At 43.2% G+C, this 25787-nt stretch overlaps 1 pseudogene; it reads left to right on the forward strand.

The window, feature by feature from the left end:
• Positions 1-1004: 1004 nt before the first annotated feature.
• On the forward strand, positions 1005-16974 carry LOC116744732 (annotated as a pseudogene).
• Positions 16975-25787: the final 8813 nt, after the last annotated feature.

Here is a 25787-nt window from a genome sequence, read left to right on the forward strand (position 1 = left end):
AGCCAAATATGGCTCAGAGGCCCCTTTTGTTAGGCCTGCACGGTGCTCACTAATATAATGATTTTTTTTTTTAATTTTAGAGTTGAAATTAGATGCCAATGTTTAAGAAGAAAATAAAACATTGAGAGATTTTTATATTAAAAACCTGAATTTCCAAATCCTACTGGGGGTAGGGAGAGCCAAGCTATACCCATCTGGGGCTGCACAACAGGATCTTCCCTCAGCCTGGGCATGTGTCCCGCTTTCCAGTTGCCACAATCTCCACTGCTCCCTACTGCCTCACAACACAGAGGCTGGTGTCATTTGCTATATGTCATCATACCTGTGCAGTTTTGTTCTTAGAGCAAACAGAACTGTGACCTACTTCTCAGCCCCTCGTCTCTATCCTTGGTTGAAACATGAAAGCTAGACAGAGACGGTAATGTGTTTCAGCAAAAAAAAATCAAAGCAAGTAGGTTTTGATGGGAAGGGGAAGAATTTTTTAAGTATCATTTCATATGCAAAGAAAGTATATCAGTCTTATTTTCTCGTTTTGGAACCCTGCCTGCACTTGGGTTTGGGACTGCTGATCCAATTCAACTCTCTTATTGTATAGATGCACACATGGGGTCCAGAGAGGTGCAGCAACCTGCCAAGGATCACACAGCGTTAGAGAGCAGGCTGGGACTAGAACCAGTAGGTGGAGGGTACAAATCTGCAGAGGGGAGGGGGGGGGGAAAGGAAAGGGAAAGTGACTGACAGGTGGGAATAACTGAAGGACTACCTGGGCAGAGGGGGGTTAAGTGCCTGAGTTAGTGAGTGGAGGGGCAGGAAAAGCTGGAAAAGAGGGATGGGAGAGAGGAGGGTTCTCAAAAGTCCTGAATCCAAGGTTCTCTCTGGGGAATTAACACAAAGGTGATGGAGAATGACCAATGTTACTTTGGCAGCAGCAGGAAATACAGTAAGTCCAGCAAGAGTGCCCCTGCAGTAACCACGGAAAAAAAAACAAGGAGAACCTGCCCAAAATGGTATTTACCAGCACAGACCCCCGTAAGTGGATGGGGATGATGGGGAAACTTGATCTAGGTCAAGTCTAATGGGCATGGCCTGGGAAGCCCAGACTCTCTGCCTTTTGCCTCTTTGGGGGTCAGCACTGTCTGTTCACCCTGGGACTCGGGTTGGAACGGACAGAACTGCTGGGACCTCAGTTAAGTTTGTTCTCTCTTTTTCTTGGTCAGGCAGACTCCTAAAGGGACACTTAGGACATCTAAAGACCAATATTCCTTTTAAAGCAACTAACTGGTTGGAACAGCCTCCAATGTCGTGCAAAACGTGACTTTCTTCACTACCTGGTTAATTTTTAAGTCGAGACATGATCATAAATAATGGAGACAGAGGACCATCTGTCACTCATGAGTTTCTCAATTGAGTTATTATGTTTGAAATTTCAGTTTGACAGAGACTAAAACACACAAGCTAAGGGCAACAAACAAAAGGACCTATAAGAGGTATATGCACCCAAATGTTTACTGCAGCATTATTCACAATAGGAGACATGGAAGCAACCTAAATGTCCATGGAAGGATGAACGGACAAAGAAAATGTGGTGTATACATGCAACGGAATATTATTCAGTCTTAAAAAGGACGGAAATCTTGCCATTTGCAGCAATGTGGATGAACCTGAAGGACATTATGCTAAGTGAGCCCAGACCACCCATAACAGTTAACTAACCTCTCAACTTGTCTTCATAATCCTAACAGCCTATCAAAATGCAAGCATGGTATTTGTATTCAAACTACTGCATGATTCTCAAATTATATCATCCTGCTTATAGTTTAAGTTCTAAAGGCGTCAAATAATTTAAGGGATGCTTTCATTACAAAGTGGCATTTGTTTGCAAGTCTCAAATCCCAAAAGATCACTTTTCCCAGAGCCTCCAACTAGGGTACATAGTATATTATTCATGATTACGACCATAGCTCTGGGTTATCAAGAAAGGTTAAAACCCAAGAAAAACAAACAGAAAGAAAACAGAAAAGAAAGGAATGTGTGACTATCAAAACCTATTGAGAAAAAATTCCCAGCTCTTAAATCTAAGAGCTAAGGTCATCTCGTCTAAGGTCGAGGTATCTGGAAATTTCACTCATGTGAAACATCTTACTCCCACTGATGCCAGATTAAGGAGGTCTTCTTTACATTATTGCAGATGAATAAAGCACTGTTTCATTGTTTCTCAAAGCATTTGTAAGAGTGTGGTGACAGAGGAAATGTCTGCATTTGAAAGGAAGTCTTAAGGGGTTGTGAAATCTCAGGAAGGTTCTTAAATGACCTAACCAGATGTTTTGAAGTCTGATACACCCTTAACCCAAACTGAAATTCATAACAAAGTCAAAAGCAATAGAGTCAAATTGATTCCAAAATGCCTTTTCTAACAAATTTAACTGTTTACACCAAATGACTTTACTAGGGCCTCATTCCAACTGGGAGAGAGTATACAGTCATGGAAAACAATGGGATTCATCATAAAGTTTGAAGAGGAAATGAAACTAAAAATTCGGGTAAGTCCTTAGTGCTGGCTAAATTAAGAATCCACATTTCTGAGGCTGTATGGAATCATGGTTAAGAGCCAGAGCCTACAGCCAGACTGCATTTTGATAAGCTGTTAGGACTATGACTAGCTCTACCACTAGACTCCTAGCTCTGTCACTTGCTAGCTGGGTGACTTTGAGAAAGTTACTTGACCCCTCTGAGCCTCAGTTTTCTCAACTGTAAAATGGGAATAAAAATGGTACCCACTTCACTGGGATGTTGTATGGATTAAATGAGATAGTAACGTGCCTAGAGCATAGTAAATGATCAGTAAATTTTACCTATTGGAATTATTTTATTTTTTTAATATTAGCAATATTATGTAGACAATGAAATGACAGGGAAACTGGGTTTTTTTATATCTAAATGTAAGACATTTAAATTTAAAAAAATATTATTTCAAGGAGGAGGAAGAGAAATAAGGTTGTCTACACCTCTCCACCCAAGAAATAAAAATCCTGAGGTAAAATGTGGTTCCTTTAGTTGGTTTGTTTATTTTGTGGATGGGGAGTTATTTAAATCTGAACGGGTTTGGTTTGGTACACACCATTTGAGACATGCACCAAAAATGTATAGGCAGAGTCACATAAAATAGTACTGAGTTGCATCCACTCCAGGTCTAGCCCAGGGCTAAAAGGACCGTACAAAGTCTAAAGAACACAAGGCTGGGGTCTGGAGATCTGACTTGCCTGGTTAGTGTGGTACTAACAAGACTGCTATCTTGAAGGGTGACCCTGAAGAATCAAGTCAATTCTGCTTTCTGGATTTCAACTTCCTAGTCCACAAAATGAGTGGGTTGAACTAAATGACCAATAAGGTTTCTTTAGGCTGTAACTGCTTACATGAAGCTGTGGTCTCTGTTCCAGGGATAGACTTGGCTCTGGACTTGACCTCTGGCAGCACTACGGTTCTGGTCCAAAGCCAGCCACACACTCCATCTACACTGGATGCCTCCTCAATTCCCGCTGTTGGTCTTGAGGGACCCAGGCAAGAGGATGTGAATGGACAGTCCAAACCCATGGCCCCTCTGGGAGAAATCACTCAAGTACGTGCCCTGCTGCTTCCAACTCAAGTCACAACCCCTGGCACACGCAAAGCCCTGCTTATCCCACTGGAGAGGAGGGTGGGAACCACTTTATTTGAAGCAGAGCTGAAGACATAAATATTCTAGAAGCAATAGCTCCTTATTTTGGAGGACTCTGGAATGAAAGTCCAAGGTAGAAAAACAACACAACAACTGCTAGCATTTCCATTCTGAATAGACAATATATGCCAGGAGCTCTGAAATAAAGATAGTGTGATTCGTTTATTATTCCTTCTCTTTAAAACCTGCATTAATTCTGATTTCTATTTAAATAAGAATGATTAAATTTTATCAGCTGAGATGGAAATATTGTGATAAACACTGGCTCGTGGCCAAACTAATCTCCCAAGCCCACAGCTTACGGCCATTGTCTTGTATAGATATTTGAATGGCAATGGGCTTTTATCAGTATTTCTAAAGGCACTCATTTAATTATGTGGTTGTAAGGATTTTCAAAACCCAAAAGAATACCATCAATACATATTCATTTCTTGGATTAATTCAACACTAACATCAGAAAATAGTTATTTAAAGGATGCTAGTACTTGTTTTTGCTTTTGCAAAAACTGAGGCATCCAGTTCTGGTTGCAATGGTGTCTTTTAAAACGTTCCATAGAACTGAAACTAGGAAAATGCAATGCACAGTGAGGTAAGGCTGGAATTTAGAATTATAGGGATTAGAAGGAGGACTCCACAAAGTATTCTTTAACAAAGAATACTTCATAGAGGTTGGACTGTAGCAAGGAAAAAAAAAAAATCCCTGAACTAGGAAATTTGTACACATGTGCGGATCTTGTCAATCAAATGTAATATATTTGAAAGCCTCAGGAAAAAAAAGATTCAAGGGCAGGGGCTGTCTAGGTGTTTCCTGCCCCAAATTTCCATACCCAGAAACTTGAGCGATCTAGATTTCATCACCATAGGGGATACTGCGTTTCTTCAAGAACTGATTAAAAGATACAAAAATACACCTGACATGTTTAGCATTCATGTTTCCTCCAAAGTAGGTCTTTATTTTTCAACAGTATGATGAATCTGTTTGGGAAGCAAAGACTCACACTCTACCTTAAGCTTGGGATTTCTTCTTGTATCAGGTTGGCTGAACGGGACAACTCCATTCATTGGAACTGCGACCCACATGGTTTGTGTCTGCAAACTCAACACCTACTACCCTTTTTCTCATGTGTCTTTCAATCTGACCAAACCACCAGGCAACTCCTCCCGTGCTGATCATTTGAGGGGAGCCAGGTAGAGACGGGGACTAGATAGGGAGGGGAGGAGAAAGAAGGGGAATGGAAAACGAGCCTCTTGTCAATCTTGTTAAGACGGATCTATTTTTTGGGTTAACAACTGCCCTGGTCTGAGGGGTTTCCTGGGATGAAGAATTTTGAGTGCTAAAACCAGGACAGTCTAGGGAAAGCGGTTGGTCCCCCTATACTATTTATCTTTTGGCTTAAGCTTCCAGGTCAAGCATTCTAAAGGTTCAAACAAGCTGGGAAAGAGGAGACATTTAGCTTTGGTTGAAGATTACTGAGAGGACCACCTGTCACAACACAAATGCTGACTAAAATTCGTAGAGGACATGTATTTTATAGAATTGGGGAGGTAAAGAGGACTTTTAAAAACAATTTCCCTGGGCTTCCCTGGTGGCGCAGTGGTTGAAAGTCCACCTGCTGATGCAGGGGACACGGGTTCGTACCCCAGTCCGGGAAGATCCCACACGCCACGGAGTGGCTGGGACCGTGAGCCATGGCCGCTGAGCCTGCGCGTCCGGAGCCTGCGCTCCACAACAGGAGAGGCCACAACAGTGAGAGGCCCGTGTACTGCAAAAGAAAAAACCAAAAAAAAACAAAACAATTTCCCTCAGAGCATGCTCAGTAGAACACTAATTCCATGGGATGGAATTTTAGTGAAAAATGGTTTAGAGATCAAATAATACTACTTAAAAAGGTTCCTTTATTGCAGGACTTATCAGAGCCTTGAATAAGCTAACATTCATTGTTCATTAACATGTTTGACCACAGAATCCTCTTTCCCAAGGAGCATCTTAGGATAGCAGTATCTGGAAGATCCTACTTTAGGAAGCACCACTCTAGGCCAAACTCCTCATTTTAAAGATGGAGAATAGCACTCCGGTTTGTCTAGTTACAGGCTGATGCTACAGCAGTTTTTCAGAGTTTAATGTGCATAAGAATCACCTGGGCCTCTTCTTAACCTGCACATTCTGATTCCACAGGTCTAAGGTGGGGCCTGAGATTCTGCATCTTTCACAAGCTCTCAGGTGATGTTCACGCTGCTGGTCCATGGACCACACTTTCAATAAAGAAGCAAGTCTCCTAAGTTTATGCTTGTCCCACTGCCTTGTAGCCTCTTTGTGAGTGGAACTAACTAATTCTCCTATCAAAGCAGCACCCTTGCCTTATTCTGGTTTCGTTTGCTGAGTTGATATCTCCACCTCTTCAAAGCTACTCCCTGTAGTGATAGGACACATCGAGATTAAGGAAGTATTTCCTGGACCCTAAAATAAATTTTCTTTTTGCTCTATTATAAATTAGAAACAGATAAAGCTTGTCACTAAGTGGTTTATTTGGAGGCCCTATACAGAAATTTAGATCAAAAGTTATTTGAAATCATTGTTTAACTGAGTCAAATCAACAAAGGACACTTTCCATGACCGTTTCCAGGTAGTTTTTAATTGTTCTTGGAAAAACATGGTATGCATCTAACCAAAATGTGCCCAGTGATTGTGCAACTAACTGGCTATTGCCATAATATGAATACGCAGTGACTAGCAGACGCTCACTCAGCATGCAGATTTTATACTACAAGGAAAACGTACCCACCCTGATACTTCAAAAGCTTTTGCACCTGCATGTGTACAGTCCTCACATTATTGCATCATATTGTTGATGTTGCCAGGAAAAATCAGCTTACTGAGATGCTATCTGTATAACAGCCATATGCCTTGTCAATTTAGGGCAGGGGAGGGATGGGTAAGGAGAAGTGATCCAAAAGGAAGAAAAATGACTTGCTTATTGACTAAATTTTTACTTTGCAACAAATAGTTGTGACATAGCTCAAAGGACAGATGATGTCTGTATCTTCATGACACTGAAGCCAACCACAGGTAAACAGAGCATGCTGGGTGGTAAGCGGTTAGAATACTACTCCTGTTTACAGCCCAGCCTCTCCCCACAAAAAGCTGATCTCAGACATTTCACCCAACCTGGCCAGTCACCGCAGAGATCTCAGCCAGCAGGGACTGAACTTCCTAGGATCCAGATGACTGAAGGGAGAAGGGAAGGCAGATTCTACTGCCTGGAGACTCAGCCCCTGGACACAAGAAGCAGATTCTAAGTCCAGACTGAGGGCTGGGGAGCCTTCACCTAACTTTTAGTTCCCATGCAGAGCGGGACCTCAAAGTCCCCACATTCAAGCTCTATCTTTGCTGCCCACTAGCTAATGCATCATCTTTGGTCTCCTCCCTGTGAAGTGGGAAATAGCAGTCACTGTCTCACAGAGTTAGGAAGGTTAACTGAGAAAACTGCATATATTACTTTGCATGTATTACAGGGCAGATGTTGACAAAGCTGAGCTATAGTTTTTTGGTTTAGGTTTTTTTTTTTTTCTTTAATTACAGTAAGAAACTTGAGATCTACCTTCTTAAAATATTTTTTTAGATTTATTTTATTTATTTATTTTTGGCTGTGTTGGGTCTTCGCTGTTGTGCACGGGCTTTCTCTAGTTGCGGTGAGTGAGGGCTACTCTTCGTTGCGGTACGTGGGCTTCTCATTGCGGTGGCTTCTCTTGTTGCGGAGTATGGGCTCTAGGCGCGTGGGCTTCAGCAGTTATGGCCCACGGGCTTAGTTGCTCCACGGCATGTGGGATCTTCCCGGACCAGGGCTCGAACCCGTGTCCCCTGCATCGGCAGGCGGATTCTTAACCACTGCGCCACCAGGGAAGCCCCCTTCTTAAGGTTTTAATACAGAATTGTTCACTGAGTTATGTTTTAACAGTCAAACTTACATCCCATTTTGCTGGTTTCATACATTCTGATCATACATTTGTTCACACATTACATGGGTTCCTACTAAGCATCAACCTTGTGAAACACTGGGAAGTCAAGGTGAAGAAGACACTAGCCCTGCCCTCAAGGATCTCTTGTGGGTTCTTAGGGAGGCTGACACTGAAATCAACAATTATGATACAGCAGGATGACTTGCATTGGGAGGAAACGGGGTGGTGGGTGTGGGGTAGCATCTCACCAACCCCTGCAGGGGAGCAGTGGGGAGGAGTCACGGAAGAGTGAGGAAAGATGTCCCAGAGGAGGAAGCTCTCTGATCCCTCCTCTGTCTCCTTGGCTGGCTCTTATTCCAATGCCTGAAGCTATGCACAGATCCCAACCCGATCCCTTCCCTTCTCAACCTCGTGCTCCAAAATGATAGCATCTCTTGTTCCACGTCTATGCTGCTGACCATCAGGTCTGCATTTCCTACCTTGACTTTTCTCCCAAGGCTCAGATGTGATGACCTATGTGCCAGCTGGGTCCTCCAGAAAGGAGTAATGCCTATGAAAGATAAAAGTGGATGTGTTATTTAGTCATTGCTGTGTAACAAATTTCCCCATAGTTACTGTGGGTCAAGAATATGGCGCAAGTTAACTAGGTACTTCTGATTCACAAGGCTGCAATCAGTGTCAGCTGAAACTCTGCTCTTATCTAAAGGCTCAAGTGGAGAAGGATTTGCTTCCAAGATCACTTATATGGTTATTGACAGAATTCAGTTCCTTGAAGGCTATTGATCTGAGGCCCTCAGGTGACTACTGGCTGGAGTCTACCCTAAATTTCTTGCCTTTCCATAGGGCAGCTCACAATATGGCAGCCTGTTTCATCAGAGTGAGTAACTGGGGGAGAGAGCAAGAGAGCCCTAGGGAGACCGAAGTCACAGACATGACTTCCCATCGTTTTTTGGCTGATTTCCATTTATTAAAAGTGAGTCATTAGGTCCAGCCAATAGCCAAGGAGAGGAGATTACACAAGGGTGTGAATGCTGGGAGACTGGGAATCATTGGGAACCATCTTAGAAGGGAGACTGGTACAAAGGAGGAAGCAAGATTGGACCACAATGCAGAGCTGATACCAGTGAAAGGAAAAGTGGGGAGGAAGCAGGATTAGGAAGAAAGAGCCTCAGAACATAATGTTCATGCGATGAACTCTTAACCAATTCAACAGGAAGCTCCAGAACAATGGTTGCCGTTGGTGGAGTTCTGCATGGGGCAAAAATGGCCAAGACCTAGGGACTGCCTAGGAAGAGCATGGTCTTGGCTGAAAGCTGAGGTGGATTCTGAAGGCCAACAAATAGAGGCTTGAGGTAACTGCTTTCTTTGTAGCTGAATGGCAAGTTCTTTCTGGAAGGGAGATGTGAGGGGCACACCTTCGAGGCCCCCATATCCACCGCATGTAGATCAATGTTTTGTACAATCTAGGCGCTCATCAAGTGCTTCCACCAAATTATCAAGTGCATAACTTACTAATGATGCTTACTTAAAATATCAGTTATTTATTATTTGTGTAAGAGGAATATTCATAATCACATTGAGACAGTAGCCAATTGATGAACCAGTTATGCAGTCAACTAACAGGGCTGTCTAACCCTTTGCTGCATCTTCAAAAGTTGAGTTCTTTCCTGCTTCCTCCAAGTGACCTTGGCTTTGTGCATACAGCCTTAGAAAAGAGGCCTATGTGGACCAAGGTAGTTCTCGATCAATGGGTTTCTCTGACTCTTGGTTTTACAAGCTTTCCACTGAGAACAGAAATGCCCCAAAGTGCTGATGGTTGGATTGTGATCAGGCATCCCACCTGTGGGAAGGACTTCACACACCATTAAACACCAGGAGAACATATATTATTAAATCTGTCCTCCTCCATCAGGTCTTCTCCACTAAAGGTTTGCTAAATAAAGGTACCATTTAGCCAAACCAATCTTCACATGCCATATCCTGGGGCACCCTCTCTAGTGAAGTGTAACTACGTTGCAATATTTCGTGAATATCTGTTTAATGTTAGTTGCTCTTCTAGACTATAAGCTCCACGAGGGTAAGCACAATGCTTTGGATGTCCAACATTTAGTACTGGTCTGGCAAAAATGCAGGGACTCGATGAATGAATGAATAGTGAGATGCATGGCTCTTTGATCTGTTTTGGGAGTCTACATTTTCGTGCATCAAACTTGGTCTGGGAAGGAGGTGCCCTTGTATTCCCGTGCTCCTTTTGAGGCCAGACAGAAGAAAGCTCATCTAACTCCAGGGCTCTGGAACAATGTGCCCAGTTTGGTCAAGTTAATGGTCAGGTTACATTCTGTTGCAATTTTGCATGTTGAAAAGCTTTCTAAAATATATTAATCTAGCTATCCTGTCAACAGATATTCATTAAGCACCTACTGCATACCCATCTAAGCAATTTATGGCTGTTGGCTGACCGTCTCTTTTTTACCTACTTATCCATTTATTCTCCTTCTCACTTTTATGTATTTTATCCATCCATATATCCATTCACTTATTTATGCACACTTTACCTTATTCCAATATGTATTGGAGGGGGTTTATAGAGATCCATATAATATATCACTATAATATAAATTATGAGTAGGTGAAAGGGAAAAGGAAAAAGCATAAACTCATTATGTATGGACTGAATCACTAATCATTCAAACTCTTACTGGCAAAAAAAGTGATGGACTGGACTCTACTGATCACAGCAGGTGCTCAGGTGTAAGATACTGGGGCAGATCTACCATAAAAAATTCTTTGTGGAGCGTTTTCTTCATTTAACCATTGGACTAAATCTTTCTCATGCTTCTGTGTGTTTTAAAGGGCTTTGAAGATTTCAGGTAGCTCATTCGTTCATTCTTTTTTGTTGTTCTTGTGTTTACTGAGCACTTACTAAGTGCTGAGCACCATGCTAAGCTCATGCTAAGTATCATGGTCTAAGAAAAAGGGTGCTGAGTGCATGTGTTTTTACTGTTAGGCTCCAGGTCTGAGAGTTATAAGTCCTGAGTTCTCTCATGGCTCTGGGGTTGCTTTATTGTGTGGCTTGGCTGAGTCTATCCCAGTCTCTGGACCTTGATGTCTTCATGTGAAAATGATGGACTAAGTGAATATTCTTAACTAGATCTAAAATTAAGTAATATAGGACAGGCTGGATTGAAGCAAATCAATTCAGCAATTCTTTTGGTCCCATCCCATTCCTCAGCACAGCTTGAGAAAACTGACTCCTGATCAGTGACTCCTGGAAGCTGTATTTTTAGCATTTTATCCTCAGCTGGCATGCACATCACATGGAAGTGTTCCAAAACCCCAAAGTGATGTTACCTAATGAACCCTTTCAAAATATTGTGACCTAAAGAATAGGTGCTTCTATCATGGAAGTGAACTCTCAGAATACACAAGGATTTAAATGCCAACATCCTATATTAAAAAAAAATAAAATAACCAGCGCTAACTGAGCTTTGCCGACCGGCACTCTTCTAAACGTGATAATGCATCATCTCATTTAATTCTGGCAAAGCCCTATGAGACAAGTTTTCATTATTGCCCCCATTTTACTGATAAGGAAACTATGGAGCAAGAAGGTTAAGCACTGGGCTTCCCTGGCGGCGCAGTGGTTGAGAGTCTGCCTGCCGATGCAGGGGACACGGGTTCGTGCCCCGGTCCGGGAAGATCCCACATGCCGCAGAGCGGCTGGGCCCGTGAGCCATGGCCGCTGAGCCTGCACGTCTGGAGCCTGTGCTCTGCAACGGGAGAGGCCACAACAGTGAGAGACCCACGTACCGCAAAAAAAAAAAAAAAAAAAAGAAGGTTAGCATGATAACTTATGTCGCAGACCAGAGATATGAGCCCAGGGAGTTGGACTCCAGATCCAGGCTCTTCCCTCTCACTTGGCCACACATCTTTCCATCCAAAGACTCATACCTGTAGCCCTTAGGTGCTCTGTTAGCTTGTGGCTTACTTTTTAAAAATGCCTTATTACCTATAATTTGTTTCTGATGCTTCTAGCTAAGAAAATAATCTCAATGTAAACAAATATGAGAGATTCTTTTCAGAATGGAGTTCCAACTCCAATAATGTAATTTTGATTCTCAACAATAAAGTGCATAAAGATACTTTTACTCTAAACCTAAAGCTGGCAAGCTTTTTCTGTGAAAGGCAAATGGTAAATCTTTTAGACCCTAGAGGCCATAAGCTCCTCAAATCTGCTATTAGAGTGAGAAAGCGGCCAATGTTTAAACACGTGATCATGGCCATATTCCAATAAAACTTTATTTATGGATACTAAGTTTTGAATTTAACGTAATTTTTATGTGTCATGAAGTACCCTTTTTCTGATTTTTTTACAACCATTGAAAAATGTGAAAACCATTCCTACCTTGGAGGATGAACAAAAACAGGCAGGGAGCTGGATCCAGCCCATTGGCTACTGTTTGCCAATCCCTGCTCTGAACTGCTCACTGACATCTGATTCAACCTTTGGGAACAAACAAGGCTTTTCTTAAAAGAAAAATAAAACCACTAGACACTCGGTTTTCTAATTTCTTTGCAATATGAATCTCTGTTTTCTTGGTCAAAATGTGTCCTATTTTCCTAGAGATTTAAAATTCTACATCAATAAATATTTAACCGTCAAGAAAGTTAAATTCCCCTTCTACTTTGGCTGTCAATAAGTGGAGCTCAGGACCGTTGTCTATACTTGTTACAAAATTCAAGACAAAGTAAAATATATTCCCAAATATCTACAAATGCACACATGAAATATAGGTGTATTTTAAAGAATAACCTAACAGAAAGTACTTTAAATTTCACAGCCGCTGCTAATGCAGGCAGCTAATCCTATTTACATTCATATTAGCCTTGGTATCTTTTTCCCTAAGATTTACCTATTTGTATGCCTGCATGAGTTAAACTGCCTTTTGCATGATATCAGTACTTTTGTAATTTAAATCTATAAAAGGCAATTTCTTTTAAATATACTTCCTAACAGTGGGTGAAAGAGGCAGCGAAGTTATTTGAGGGCGGTACACCTCAGTGAACATGTGTGCTGAACTCCAGGCAATATGCAGAATGTGGGAATTAACCTTATACTGTAGGAACGGAACAGAAAATGAAATCAAAGCTGAGAAAGAAACAGCCTTTGAAAAGGACCACTTTGCCGTTATCGAAGGAAATGGTGTGTTTTAGAATTGGTACTTAGGTGAAGCTTTCTCCCCTTCTGTAAGAGTGGTGAAGACTGTTTGCTTTCTTCATTGTGATATTTCTACATCCCAAATAACTTTAGCCACCTGGTAAGCAAGTTTTACGATTTAATGTTGGTGTTGGCTGATAAACAGAACATGGTTGACAATTTGGTGACCAGGGTCAATTTTAAGGTGTCCATTGTGACTCCCCATGGAACATGGAAGCAGTGTAAGCGGGTACGTATTGAGGGGCTAGGGGTAAGACTCCAAAGATACAGAACAAAGTGTACCCAGCTGGAGCTACATTTTTTTCTTCATATAATTCCTATGAAATGTTCACCCTCACCATCTCCAGTTGACATAAATGAGATGCAAGTAGGTTAATGTATAATCTTGCCCCAAAGAAATAGTTTCTTCCAATATGTAGGGCACACACATCAACATGCTTCTTTTCTAAGCAGGGCTGGGATTTTTTTAGCAAAATTCACTGGGGTTGGGAGGGCGGGAGGTGAAATCCGACGGGAGGGACTTCCAGATGCATGCCCTCACTTCTGGTTACACTGAGCACGTCCTCCCAGGAGAACTGGCCCTCGGGTTCACTTCCTCTGACGCTGGTCAGGGCATGTCTCCCAGAGCTCACCAGGTCATGGGCTTGAAGGAACCCATACCAAATTTCAGTCTCATGTAGAAAGTCTTCCCACAATAAAGCCAGGAAAAGACACAGTTCCAAACTGTGCATCCAAGGCAGTGGGGCTGGTCAGACTAGGGGCCTGAGACCTGCACAGAATTAGCCCCAAGCTTCAGATGCACCTCGGGAAGGGAATGTCCCTCCATTTAATCCTAAACTTCGTGTTATTTGCCCTTCTCCAACTGTAATGTCTACAGAACACCATGTATCTGGATGGAAATGGGGCATTTTGTTCACTACCCAGATAATTACACAAAGCTTCAGCCACTGGTTCATGACTCCTGAAGAACCCTCATGCACACAAGTACACACACACACACACACACACACACACACACACACACACTCAACCAAAATCCACCACCCTGAAAGGAGCCATTATAAATGTTTCATGTGAAACTTTCAAAACCCATCAGACTCACCAGAGCTTTCAAATTAACTCCCTTATTGCCCAAGGGATCGCTCTGAAAGAGATTTCTCCAGCCTCAAATCTCCTGAAGAAAATTCTGAATTTGAAACAGAATGCAAATAATGCGTTTTGACTCCCTAATCAACAAATGGGATCAACTTGAATTGATTAAGAACCTTTGAAATTAGCTGTCTTTAATTCTCTCCATGGCCTGCTGCTGGTACTCTGAAGATAGGAGGGGAGTGTGTGTGTGTGTGTGTGTGTGTGTGTGTGTGTGTGTGTGTGTGTGTGTGTTTGGGCTGAAGTTGGAAAGTTTGGTCTCATTTTTTTTCAGAGCTCATATAATGGTCTTTTCTTAAAAAAAAAAACCACTTTTTAAAAATTTTAATGGTGACACAACTCTAAGAAAGCAAGCATTCACCTGGTGCAATTATATGGCTTTTCATGAAGTACATTTCCAACAGTTGGCTGCATGAAACCTGCACAACTTTACTGAAACAAACAAAAATCATAAAATCTGAAATGAATGCATAAATAATATGCAGCTGTCTAGACAGTATAGGTCACTTGCAAAGAGAGCAGGTAGGGAAAAAATTGTCCATCAGTCAGACAACCATAACTGATTCTGATGCTAAATAATGGTGGAGATATTCAGCATTCTCTCTATGCGAAAGGCTTCGCTGAGCATTCTCCTCTTCCCAAGCCAGTGGCCTTCTGCTTATCTAGTGCTTTATGCAGTCTTTGGAAAATGCACTTGCTATTTAAACATTAAAATTAATGCCCAAAGAATAGCAGTTGAGCAAGGCAGGGGGAGGGGTTGCCACTGACCTGTGTGATTGGCCTTTGGTAAAGCAAAAATAGCCCTTCTAGATCAACAATATGAGATTTCCATACCCACAGAATCTTAAACAGATGTAGTTATGGAAACTTTAGGCTAGCAAAAGACCCAAACACACACACTCAAATTTCATGGAACTTTTTTACTCTCCAGTAATAATGTGTAAGAATAGATTCAGGTCCTTAAATAGTGTCCTTTTAATAAATTTATAATAATCTGTGTACATAGCAAAAAAAAAAAAAGGCCTGAAATTCAACCAAATGCGTTAAATAATGATTGCGGGTTTTTAGCACCCTGGAATGTGATAATCTCAGCAGTCACAGAGCAGGGCGATGGCTGCTACCATCACTGCCCTCCCAAACTATGAACACAGGGTGAGGTTCATCAGCTTGTGCCTAGGGGTGGGCGTTACCAACCAGTTGGCTCTGCAGCCCGATGGGCCCACATGCCCTTTGCAAGAGGAACCCAAGGTGAGGCCACCATGAATTAGACCTAATGCCTGCAGGAGGAAAGATCCCTGCTCACCTTGCCAGGGAGGAAGTGGGTGGGCAGACAGGTGTCCGCCCTGCTCTGAGCTGAGCAACCATACTGGCCAAATGGGTCAAACCCTTAGGGAAGACGATGATAATAAAATAATAAGAATAGTAACAGCCGCCATTTATGGAGCGCTTACTAAATGTCAGACACTGAGCAATCGTAAAGTCCTGAGTCTGGAGGACTGTCTCATTCAACCCTCACCGCAATCCTAGGGAGCTGCTCTGATTTATTATCCTCATTTGACGTCGGAGAAACTTGAGGCTCAGAGCAAGTAACTTGCCTGAAGCCAAACAGGAATAAGTGGCTGGGTGCAAGTTTGATTCCAGGTTCCTTTTTTTTTTTTTTTTTTTTTTTTTTTTTTTTTTTTTGCGGTACGCGGGCCTCTCACTGTTGTGGCCTCTCCCATTGTGGAGCACGGGCTCCGGACGCGCAGGCTCAGCGGCCATAGCTCAGGGGCCCAGCCGCTCCGCGGCATGTGGGATCCTCCCGGACCGGGGCACGAACTCGTGTCCCCTGCATCGGCAGGCGGACTCCCAACCACTGCGTCACCAGGGAAGCCCTCCAGGTTCCTTTAAAGCGAAGCTCACCTCTTTCCCCGCGTGACCTTTTGCCTCTCCGGCTGCCCCCCCTCGGGGCCGACTTTGCCAGGAGATGCTGCGGGCACCGCGCCCCTGGGGCCCATAGCACAAGAACGTCCGCTTCTTGCAAGAAGCAAGATGCATACTTTCACTGTGTTGGCATAAAGGCAAATGAAATCCACACCTGTTTCTATTTCTCTTCTACGCAAGCAGTCGTAAAATCTCATTTTCTTTTCTTTTTTTTAAATTAAAAAGGGGCCACGAACCGCAATGTTGGCGCTTGAGCAGAAGAGACTCCCCTGGCCTTCCGCTTCGCATACCTGGCCAAGCTGAAGAGAAGGGCGGTGGCCGCTCCGGAGGGATTCTGGTCCGGAAGCCGCGGAAGGGAGGGCGACGCTACGTCTGCCAAGCCCGGCAAGTGGGCGCGGTTGGGCTCCGGGGGCCCTCGCTCCGCTCCGGGACTCCTCCGAGGCCTGCGGGGAGGCGGCGGCCTGCTACGCCCTGGCCTGGAGCGATCTCTCGAAGCGTCGGGGACCCTCCTTACGCTGGCGGCCGCCTCACGCAACGCGACTCGGAAGCGTCCTTGCAGCAGCCGCTCTGACTTCCGGGTCGCGGCCACCGGCGCCCCGTGAGCCCGGGCCTCTACTCGCTGGTGTATGAGACGCCCTTCGACGCCCAGGTCAGCCCCCACCAGGCCCGCTGCCGCGACCTGCTGCCCTGCTGGGCCGACTTCCTGGACCGGATCCCAGATGTGGGCTTCGTGGGCCGCTGGTGGCTGCCGGGGTCCCGGATGCGCGACTGCGACCTCAAGGCCCACGAGTTCCTGCACCTGCCGGCACATGTGCGCGCAGTCGGGCCCCACCAGCTGTACCCGGAGGCCAACGAGCGGCTCTTCGATGAGGAGAAGCCCAAGCTCGTGGTGCTCACCGCCTATCACGTGGTCCAGGCACTGTGGGAGGAGCAGGTCTTAAAGCAGGAGAAGAAGGACCAGGTCGCCCTGAGCCAGGCCGATCCGCTGGTGCCATCGGAGGTCGCGAGATGAAACCCAGTCCGGCCTGGGTCCGGACCGGGCTCTGAACCCCGGCAGACGGCTGGCCTGGGACTATGAAGTTGGTGTGTGTTTAAGCCTCAGATGCAGAGTGATAGAAATAAATTACGTGTAGTGTTCTCTCCCTGGGATTTCACAAAATTGGGGGCCTCTGTCTGACCTGTTCCTTGTGAGCTGAAGCTAATTCATAGAGCCTTCTTGGTCTGGGGGTTGGGGAGAGCAGAGCGACATGCCATGTCATGTTTATCACTGCCAGAGTTGGTAAGGAGCCTCCGACAGAAATAAGCCTTTTTCACTGGGCTTCACGGTTCCCCTGACTGAGGTACCACAGTTGTTAGGTGACTCCCAGACTCTCCTAAGAAACTTCAACTCTTCATTTTAGATTTTGAGCTGAAGGCTTCCCTGGTGGCGCAGTGGTTGAGAGTCCGCCTGCCGAAGCAGGGGACGCGGGTTCGTGCCCCAGTCCGGGAGGATCCCACATGCTGCAGAGCGGCTGGCCCGTGAGCCATGGCCGCTGAGCCTGCACATCCGGAGCCTGTGCTCCGCAATGGGAGAGGCCACAGCAGTGAGAGGCTCGCGTACCGCAAAAAAAAAAAAAAAAAAAAAAAAAAAAAAGAACCCGCCTGCTAATGCAGGGAGCACGGGTTTGATCCCTGGTCTGGGAAAATCCCACATGCCGCGGAGCAACTAAGTCTGTGCGCCACAACTACTGAGCCTGCGCTCTAGAGCCCACGAGCCAAAACTACTGAGCCCGCGTGCCTAGAGCCTGTGCTCCTCAACGAGAGAAGCCACCGCAATGAGAAGCCTGTGCACCGCAAAGAGTAGCCCCCGCTTGCCTCAACTAGAGAAAGCCGCACACAGCAACGAAGACCCAACACAGCCAAGAATAAAAACAAATAAATACATTTAAAATAAACCAACAGCAACAAAAGAGCTGCCAGTGGACATTCTGGAACACCGATCTCAGTCATCTACCTTTTGGTTTTAAATTTGTCAGACGCCCTTGCTCAGCCCTTCTCACTAGGAGCAGTGGCGGCTGGCCCTGGTCACCTGAGGCCTCCCTCTGCCATCTCTCTCTTCCAGCAGGTCTCTACCAGGTCGGTCCTGAGACCAGGGCCATTTCATCCTCCCATCCCTTCCTCCCGGGCTGCCAGTGTTATTTATTTTTAATGCCTTTGATACATTTCCCTCTTGTTTTGACCAAGCAAACAGCACACATCTGCTGCCACCAGGAGGTGTCAATAGTTCATACTGCTCAATTTGTATGCCCCAAATCCACTGTAGGGATGATTTTTGCCATGCCTGTATCTCAAGTTTCAATTTCTAAGTATTATGCTGCGTTCTTGGCATTAAAAATTCATAGGTTGAATTAAAGATTTATTTTTAAGGGGGGTACCTTATTATAAGGCAAATCACGTTCTTTTCATTTTAGACATATTGGCTATTACGATTTCATCTTTTTTGCTAAAAGCTCAATTACATCAATATCGCTCAAGACCCTCCAAACACTGAGCTGAAAGCCAGGCTGCTCAGAAGCCAAGTGCCTATTGCCCTGGAAGGATTAACTTTTCTAAGAATGAATCCCATCCGCCTGATGCAGAGTTATCTCCCTAATAAAAAGCTGATCGAGTTACACCTCTGCTTAGAATCTCTGCCAGCTCCCTGTTGCTTACAGAATGACGTTTAAACTCCTTCTTCTGTCTTACAAAGCCTTCCACAGATTGGGCCCAGCCTGCCTTTCACTGTTCCTGCGGTACATTCCACTCTTCTTCACACGGAAGGAGACCAGGACATGCCAAAATGTCCTGGTCTCCCTCACCCTTCAACCTTCAACCAAGACCTCGCTTCAATGTGCTTCTATGATTCAGTTTACCTGGCCATATTGTAAAATATCTATTACGTCCATCCCTCCCCCCAGACTGATTTCCCAAAGATGGGAACTGAGCATTATTCCTATCTGTAACCCCAGGTTCAGCACAGGGCCAAGCACACTGCAGAAACATTAGTAGGTAAATGAATAAATGATGGAGTTGAATGAATGAATTCAACGGCCCAAGAACTCACACGCAACAGAACATGACAACAAAATCAACGACGTCAATGTTTCCAGTCGTACATTTAGTAAGTATAGAGAAAGCTAGTATATACAGGGAATCAATTCCCTACCTTTACTAAGTCTTCTAAGACAGGCTGTGACTACAGTAAGTGCTCAGGAAATAATCCAAATGGTCCAAGGCTTTGGCGGAGATCAGAGCTTCCGAGTTGTGTGTGCTGGGTAGAGGGCAGGTGCTTGGGAGAGGGAGAAAAATGTCTCGAAATGGGTGAGAGCCACCTGGGCTGGTGTGAGACAACACAAGAGGCCCTTCTTAGCAAGAAAGGGCCGCAGACTTTCAGTTGTTTAGGATGAAGAAAGTGACAAGGACAGGAACCTCTGGTGAAGGGGTAGGCATGATGGAAAGGGGGATTTCTAGAAAAAGTCAACCATGGCTCTCCTGACTTAAAAGCAATGGGAGGGCTTCCCTGGTGGCACAGTGGTTGAGAGTCCGCCTGCCGATGCAGGGGACACGAGTTCGTGCCCCGGTCCGGGAGGATCCCACATGCCGCAGAGCGGCTGGGCCTGTGAACCATGGCCACTGAGCCTGCGCATCCGGAGCCTGTGCTCCGTAACGGGAGAGGCCACAACAGTGAGAGGCCCGCGTACCGCCAAAAAAAAGCAATGGGAGTGGCTCCTTTGAAGGATAAAGATGCTTTTACTCAGGGACTCAATTCTGAAGAAAGTTTTCAAAGTGCTGTTTTGAACTGTGAGACGAAAGGGCAAGGATAAAATACGTGGAAAGTGGACAGCTATTCCCTAATGCTGCTGGTCCCTTTCTCCCCTTCACTCGCTCCCCAGAGGAGAAGGAGCTACCTGCCTAGTTGGCCTGAGCTTGGCTTGGCTGGTCCTGGCTCTGTCTCAGGGCTGTCTGCCTGGAGGGGGCATCTCCTCCTGCTTCTGCATCCACAGGATGAGTTACCTTGGACCTGGCATCTCCTTTCTGGAGGCAGGTAGGAAGGCCATTTCTACTGGTCTGAACTCATGAGATTTCTCAGATGGGAGACAGTGACCCTATCTGCCGTTGACCAAGGAAGTGTCTGCTTTACAAAGGGGCCGTCCTAATACCTTGTCTTGGAGTAGGGAGTGAGAAGCAAGATGTGGAAACCCAATTACTGGGCCACAGATTCCAGCCACATGTTCTAATTGAGTGAGGCCAGCAATAAAGATGACATTTTGATCTTCATCTATCTGATGCTTGTAGATATTTCTTGATTAATTCTGAAATTTGAGGGGAAAGGATTTCAGTTCGCCACTTCTGAAAACCCAGCACATCGCTTATGTTCTTTTAGCTCTGAATTAAGTGATGGGTCCCTGGACTGCTCACTGCAGGAACCCAGGGAAAGAGCTCTTTCTTCAGCTGACACTTCTGATTTAAGGCGTCTGCCTCATTTGATCTCATTTGGGGTCTCCATTGACAGTTCCAGGGGAGACCCCTGAGTTTCACAATAGCTGGAGGTGTCAGCCAGACCGAGGGGTGACAACAACCACCCCACCAGAATGAAACACACAACCTTTGTGAGCTATAAGCTGAACCGAATCCAATTGCTCATCATACTCAACCTGAAATTCCTCGGAGACACTGTAGGTTTGGTTCCAGGCCACAGCAATAAATCAAATATCGCAATAAAGTGAGTCACACGAATGTTTTGGTTTCCTAGGGCCTGTAAAAGTTATGTTTACACTATACTGCAGTCTATTAAGTGCTCAATAGTGTTCTGTACAAAAACAATGTAGATACCTTAATTAAAAAACACTATCGTGGGCTTCTCTGGTGGCGCAGTGGTTGAGAGTCCGCCTGCCGATGCAGGGGATGTAGGTTCGTGCCCCGGTCCGGGAGGATCCCACATGCCGCGGAGCGGCTGGGCCCGTGAGCCATAGCCGCTGAGCCTGCGCGTCCGGAGCCTGTGCTCTGCAACGGGAGAGGCCACAAAAAAACCAAAACAAACAAACCCCACTATCGATAAAAAAAAACGCTCACCATAATCTGAGCCTTTAGAGAGTTGTAATCTTTTTGCAATAGTAACATCAAACGTCACTGATCACCATAACAAATATGATAATAATGAAAAAGTGAAATATTGTGAGAACTACCAAATGGGACACAGAGACCCAAAGTGAGCAAATGCTATTGGAAAAATGGCGCCCACAGACTTGCCTGACAGGGGTTGCCACGAACCATCAATCTGTAAAAAACACAATATCTGCAAAGGTCAATAAAGCCAAGTGCAATAAAACAAGTTATGTCTGCAGAGAGATACTGAACGATCATTCAAACAGAACTGCTAGATACTTTCTTAAAAAAATAAAAGACCTCACCTACTGCATCAAAAGAAAATCAAAGCTTCGAAATATTTTCTGAATCGAGCTATTTCATTCTGTTCAAGTATCAAATACCTATCAGGTAATATTTTTTTCCCCAGCATAGAAAAATATTCAGCAAATTCAACCATGTTTATTGCTTCCCTCTCATCCTTTAAATTTCTCTAAATTAACTTACCTTCCCTTTTGGTTACCACCTTTCAATTCTGTTTCAACTTTAACAGTGTATATGCATGAATGATCAATAAAAGTAGTCAAAAGATTTTATCTGTGTTGGTTTAATAGTTCATGTTTTTTCAAAGAAGAAATGTTGAAATTCATGGCTGAAGCACACGTGATGATGGAATTTCCTCTTCTTAAGACACTTTAAAGAATTTTTGAAGGATGATCTTTTAATAGATTGCAAGTAGATAAAATCTGTCCCATTGCTCTCCAGGTAGTTGGCCTCTGGGGCTTCTAGTCCTGACTTGTATACTTCTCAGTAGGGTACTATTTATATAAAAGGGTTGGAGCGTTGTATGCCTGTTCGGTTATTTGTTCATTAGCTCATTCATTCATTCATTCATTCAACAAATATTCAGTGAGCCCCTCTGTGATAGGCCCATAGTGGGTCGAGGAAATTAATAGTAAATAAATCATAGCCATCCTTTGAATTCACAGATTAGTAGAGAACACAGAAACCTCAGTGGATAAATCATCATAGAATAAGGACTACAGAGAGGTAACAAGGAATTCTGAGAACTTTTTATGTTTCTGATTAATGGTAGTGCTCACTTCTTTTATCCATAGTTGAAACATCTATTTCCAGAGAATTCTAGTTCAAGGAAGTAAGCTTCTCAACTCTATTCAACTGCATTCTGTCACGCAGGAGGTACTTCCTAACCTCCCAAGGACTTCTGAACAGTGTCAGCTACATAACTGTCGGTAGGATGGGCTATGGTTAGAAATGACATGAATAATAGGCATAGCAACTGCTCTGCACTTACTTTGGGCCAGGCACTTTTCAAAGCACTTTTAACTCATTGCACCCTTACAACCATCCTGTGAGGTAGCTCCTATTGTAATCCCTGTTCAAAAATGATGAATCTGAGACACAGAGAAGGTGAATAATGCCTCCGAGCACACATAAAGGGTTAAGCATATACTTTTATTTACTCAGTGAAATATAAACTTGAGAGGGTCTCTGAATTAACTCCCTGCCATTGGCTCCTTCTCTTTCATAAAAATAATGTGCAAAATTTAAAAGCAGACAAACAAAACATCAAAATAATCATGCTTCCTGAGTGTCAGGGTTCTAAGTTAATAGAAATGTTGTTTTCTCAAAAATTGAACTTTTTACCTTCTATGTATACTCTCATTTAGGCCTAAAATATACAGCCTGTATGTTTTTTAAAAAGCAGCAACTTGAAATCTAATAGATAAAAATTTATATTTATAAAAAACATATAAATTATATAAAAGTAATAATCTAATCTTTCTTGCAATGAGACAAACTAAATTTGAAAAAAAATCAGTAAAGTTCAGGGCCCTAAATTCATTTAAGAAATATGCACATAAAATAACTGCAAAATCACAGGTTATTCAAGAAAAACCAAAAGAACAAGGCCTTCCCTTGCTTGTCAAAGATACAAGAAGATTTATTGAATGCTAGTGAAATAAAGATTTGAGCATTCATTCTGCCTGAGGGACTGTATCTTAGTTTTCATGCCTAAAATCCTCACAACTGAGACAATCCTTTGATTAAAACATTGTCTGTAGGAAGCCCCTGCACTCTATGGGTTACCTAAGAGGAGAGGAAGCTCATTATAACATATTAGCATCTTGTGATAAATTACAACAGCTTAATTTGTCAAAGTAGCCAACTACAACCTTGGAAAGCATTCAGCAGAGATATAAAAGAATAGGACTAAGGAAAAGTGAAATTTAATTAATGATGAATCATTATGGCTTTTCATGGATTTTTGAACATACTAGTTCTTATTGATTTGTGAGAGCTCTTTACATATGTTAGTGAAAATCTGCTGTTTTTTCCCCTTAGCATTCCTCTTCCCTTATTCTGATAACAGAATCTCTCTGTATTATGAAAAATTCATCCCAAGTAGTTTGTGTAGCACTGACCTACCGCTTTCCCTGCCACAAGCGTAGCACATGATCCATGCCTGGGTAGAATCATCAGTGGGTAACACACTAGAATCTCAGAACAAAAGAGAAACAGGAGCAAAAGAGAAAGAAACCTTCCTTCAGCCACAGGGGTTATTCAGTGATGGACCTGTGACCCAAACTGGGTCAGAATCCTTCCAAAAGCTTCTATGCTGGAGTGATCAGAGAAGCAGCACTCTTTCCTGGAGGACTGTTAGGCTGGTAGGATAGGAGAGACCGGGCTACAGGCAACCAACATGGCTTCCTCATGATGGAAGCTTCAGGCCTCTCCATCCCTGGGCTCTCCAGTTACAGAAGCTAGCAAATCCCCATGCATGTTTCAGCAAGTTTGAGCAGCACTCTTCAGTTGAAAGCAACCATAAAAAAGCACATATTGAAGGTATTAACGTTTGGTCTGTCACATAAGCAGTAAGTGTTTTCCCCAATTGTTTGTTTTTTAATTTTGTTTAAGGAGGTTTCTGTCATATGGAAGTTTTTTGTTTTTAAGGAGTCAATCCTTTTCCTCTTTAGTGTCTGGCTTTGATGATAGACTTCAAACATCCTTCTTAAACTCCTTCTCTAACCAAAATTAACAAATGTAATAGTTATCTATTGTTTTCCTTGTACTTTTCTGGTTTTGTCTTTACATTCAACCTTTAATCCATCGTGAATTTGTGGTATGGTAAGGTGTGTAATAGGTAGTCATTTTTATTTGCACATAAACGTCAGCTGTCCTAACGTTATTTGGTAAACAATCCAATCTTTTTCTCGTTATTTCAACGCTGCCTTTACTTTGTCCCAATCCATACTCATGCTTTGGTTTTTGTCTTGGCTCTCTATTTTCCTCCATCAAGGTACCCCTCTTCCTGTACTAGTTCTGCACCAACGTTAATTAGTGGATTCTTGGGGAACTCCCTGGTGGTTCAGTGGTTAGGGCTCTGCGCTTCCACTGCAGGGGACACGGGTTTGATCCCTGGTCGGGGAACTAATATCCTGCATGCCACACAGCGTGGCCAAAAAAACAGGATTCTTATACCTGGTAGAAGAAAGTTCACTCTTCTTCTTGCTATTCTTACACATTTAATTCCATATTAGTTTTGAATCATTTTTTTAAAATATCATAAAAACCTTGCTGGGGTTTGCTTGGGACTGTACCTGTGCATGAATTGGGAAAAGCAATATCTTTATTATTTTGAGTCCATCCATGCAAAGACGAGAGGCACTCTTGAATTATTAAAGTGATTGTCATGTCCATCAGTAGAGTTTAATAACTTTGCTTATATTGGTCTTGGGCATTTCCTATTTTTGTTAATTTTAAAAATGGTATTGTTTTAACCATTATATTTTAAAAATAGTGTTTAATATTATATAGGAAAGCTATTGGCTTTACCGTTAGGATGGTAAACCCTCTTGGTTCCAACAATTCTCATTACTTCTTGGGTTTTTCAGGTGGACAATTCCAATAACTGTAAATAACAATATCTGGGGCCACCTCCTTTCTAATACAGAAACCTTATTTTTTTAATTTTCACTAATTATTTTGGTGGACACTTGCAGAATCTTGTAAAAACATTTCACCCATAACGGGACATGTTGGTCTTGTTTCCAACTGTAATGATAGATTCTAGAGGGTTTCAATACTAAGATATTGACTTACTGGTTTGAGATTTATATATGTGATAAAATTGTCATACCTAGGTTAAAGAAGTATTCTATTCCAATTTAACTAAGTCTTTTTTCTTTTTTGCCTTTAATTTGGTTATCATTGAGGCAAAAATCTACATGTAAATGCACAGATCTTACTTTTTATAGTTTGATAAGTTTTGAAAAATTTGCATGCAGCCATTTCTATTAGCCATTTCTAACTCACACTTCTAAAGAAATACAGAACATTTCCATCCTCCCAGAAAGTTCCTTCCTATTTTCCTTTTGATCCCCATCCACACCCTGATTTCAAGGCAACCGTTGCTCAAATTTCTTTCACTATAGTTTTTTTCACTGAGATATAACTCATATACTATAAAATTAATCCTTTTAAAGTATACTGTTCAATGATATATTCACAAAGTTGTACTATCATTACCACTATCTAATTTTAGAATATTTTCATCACCCCCAAAAGACACTACATACCTATCAGTAGTCACTCCCCACTGCCCCTTCCTGCCAGCCCCTGGCAACTACTAAACTACTTTCTGTCTGTATGGACTTGCCAGTTCTAGTGCTTTCATATAAATGGAGTCATACAACACGT

Source organism: Phocoena sinus, chromosome 19, assembly GCF_008692025.1.
Source record: "Phocoena sinus isolate mPhoSin1 chromosome 19, mPhoSin1.pri, whole genome shotgun sequence".
NCBI lineage: Eukaryota > Metazoa > Chordata > Mammalia > Artiodactyla > Phocoenidae > Phocoena > Phocoena sinus.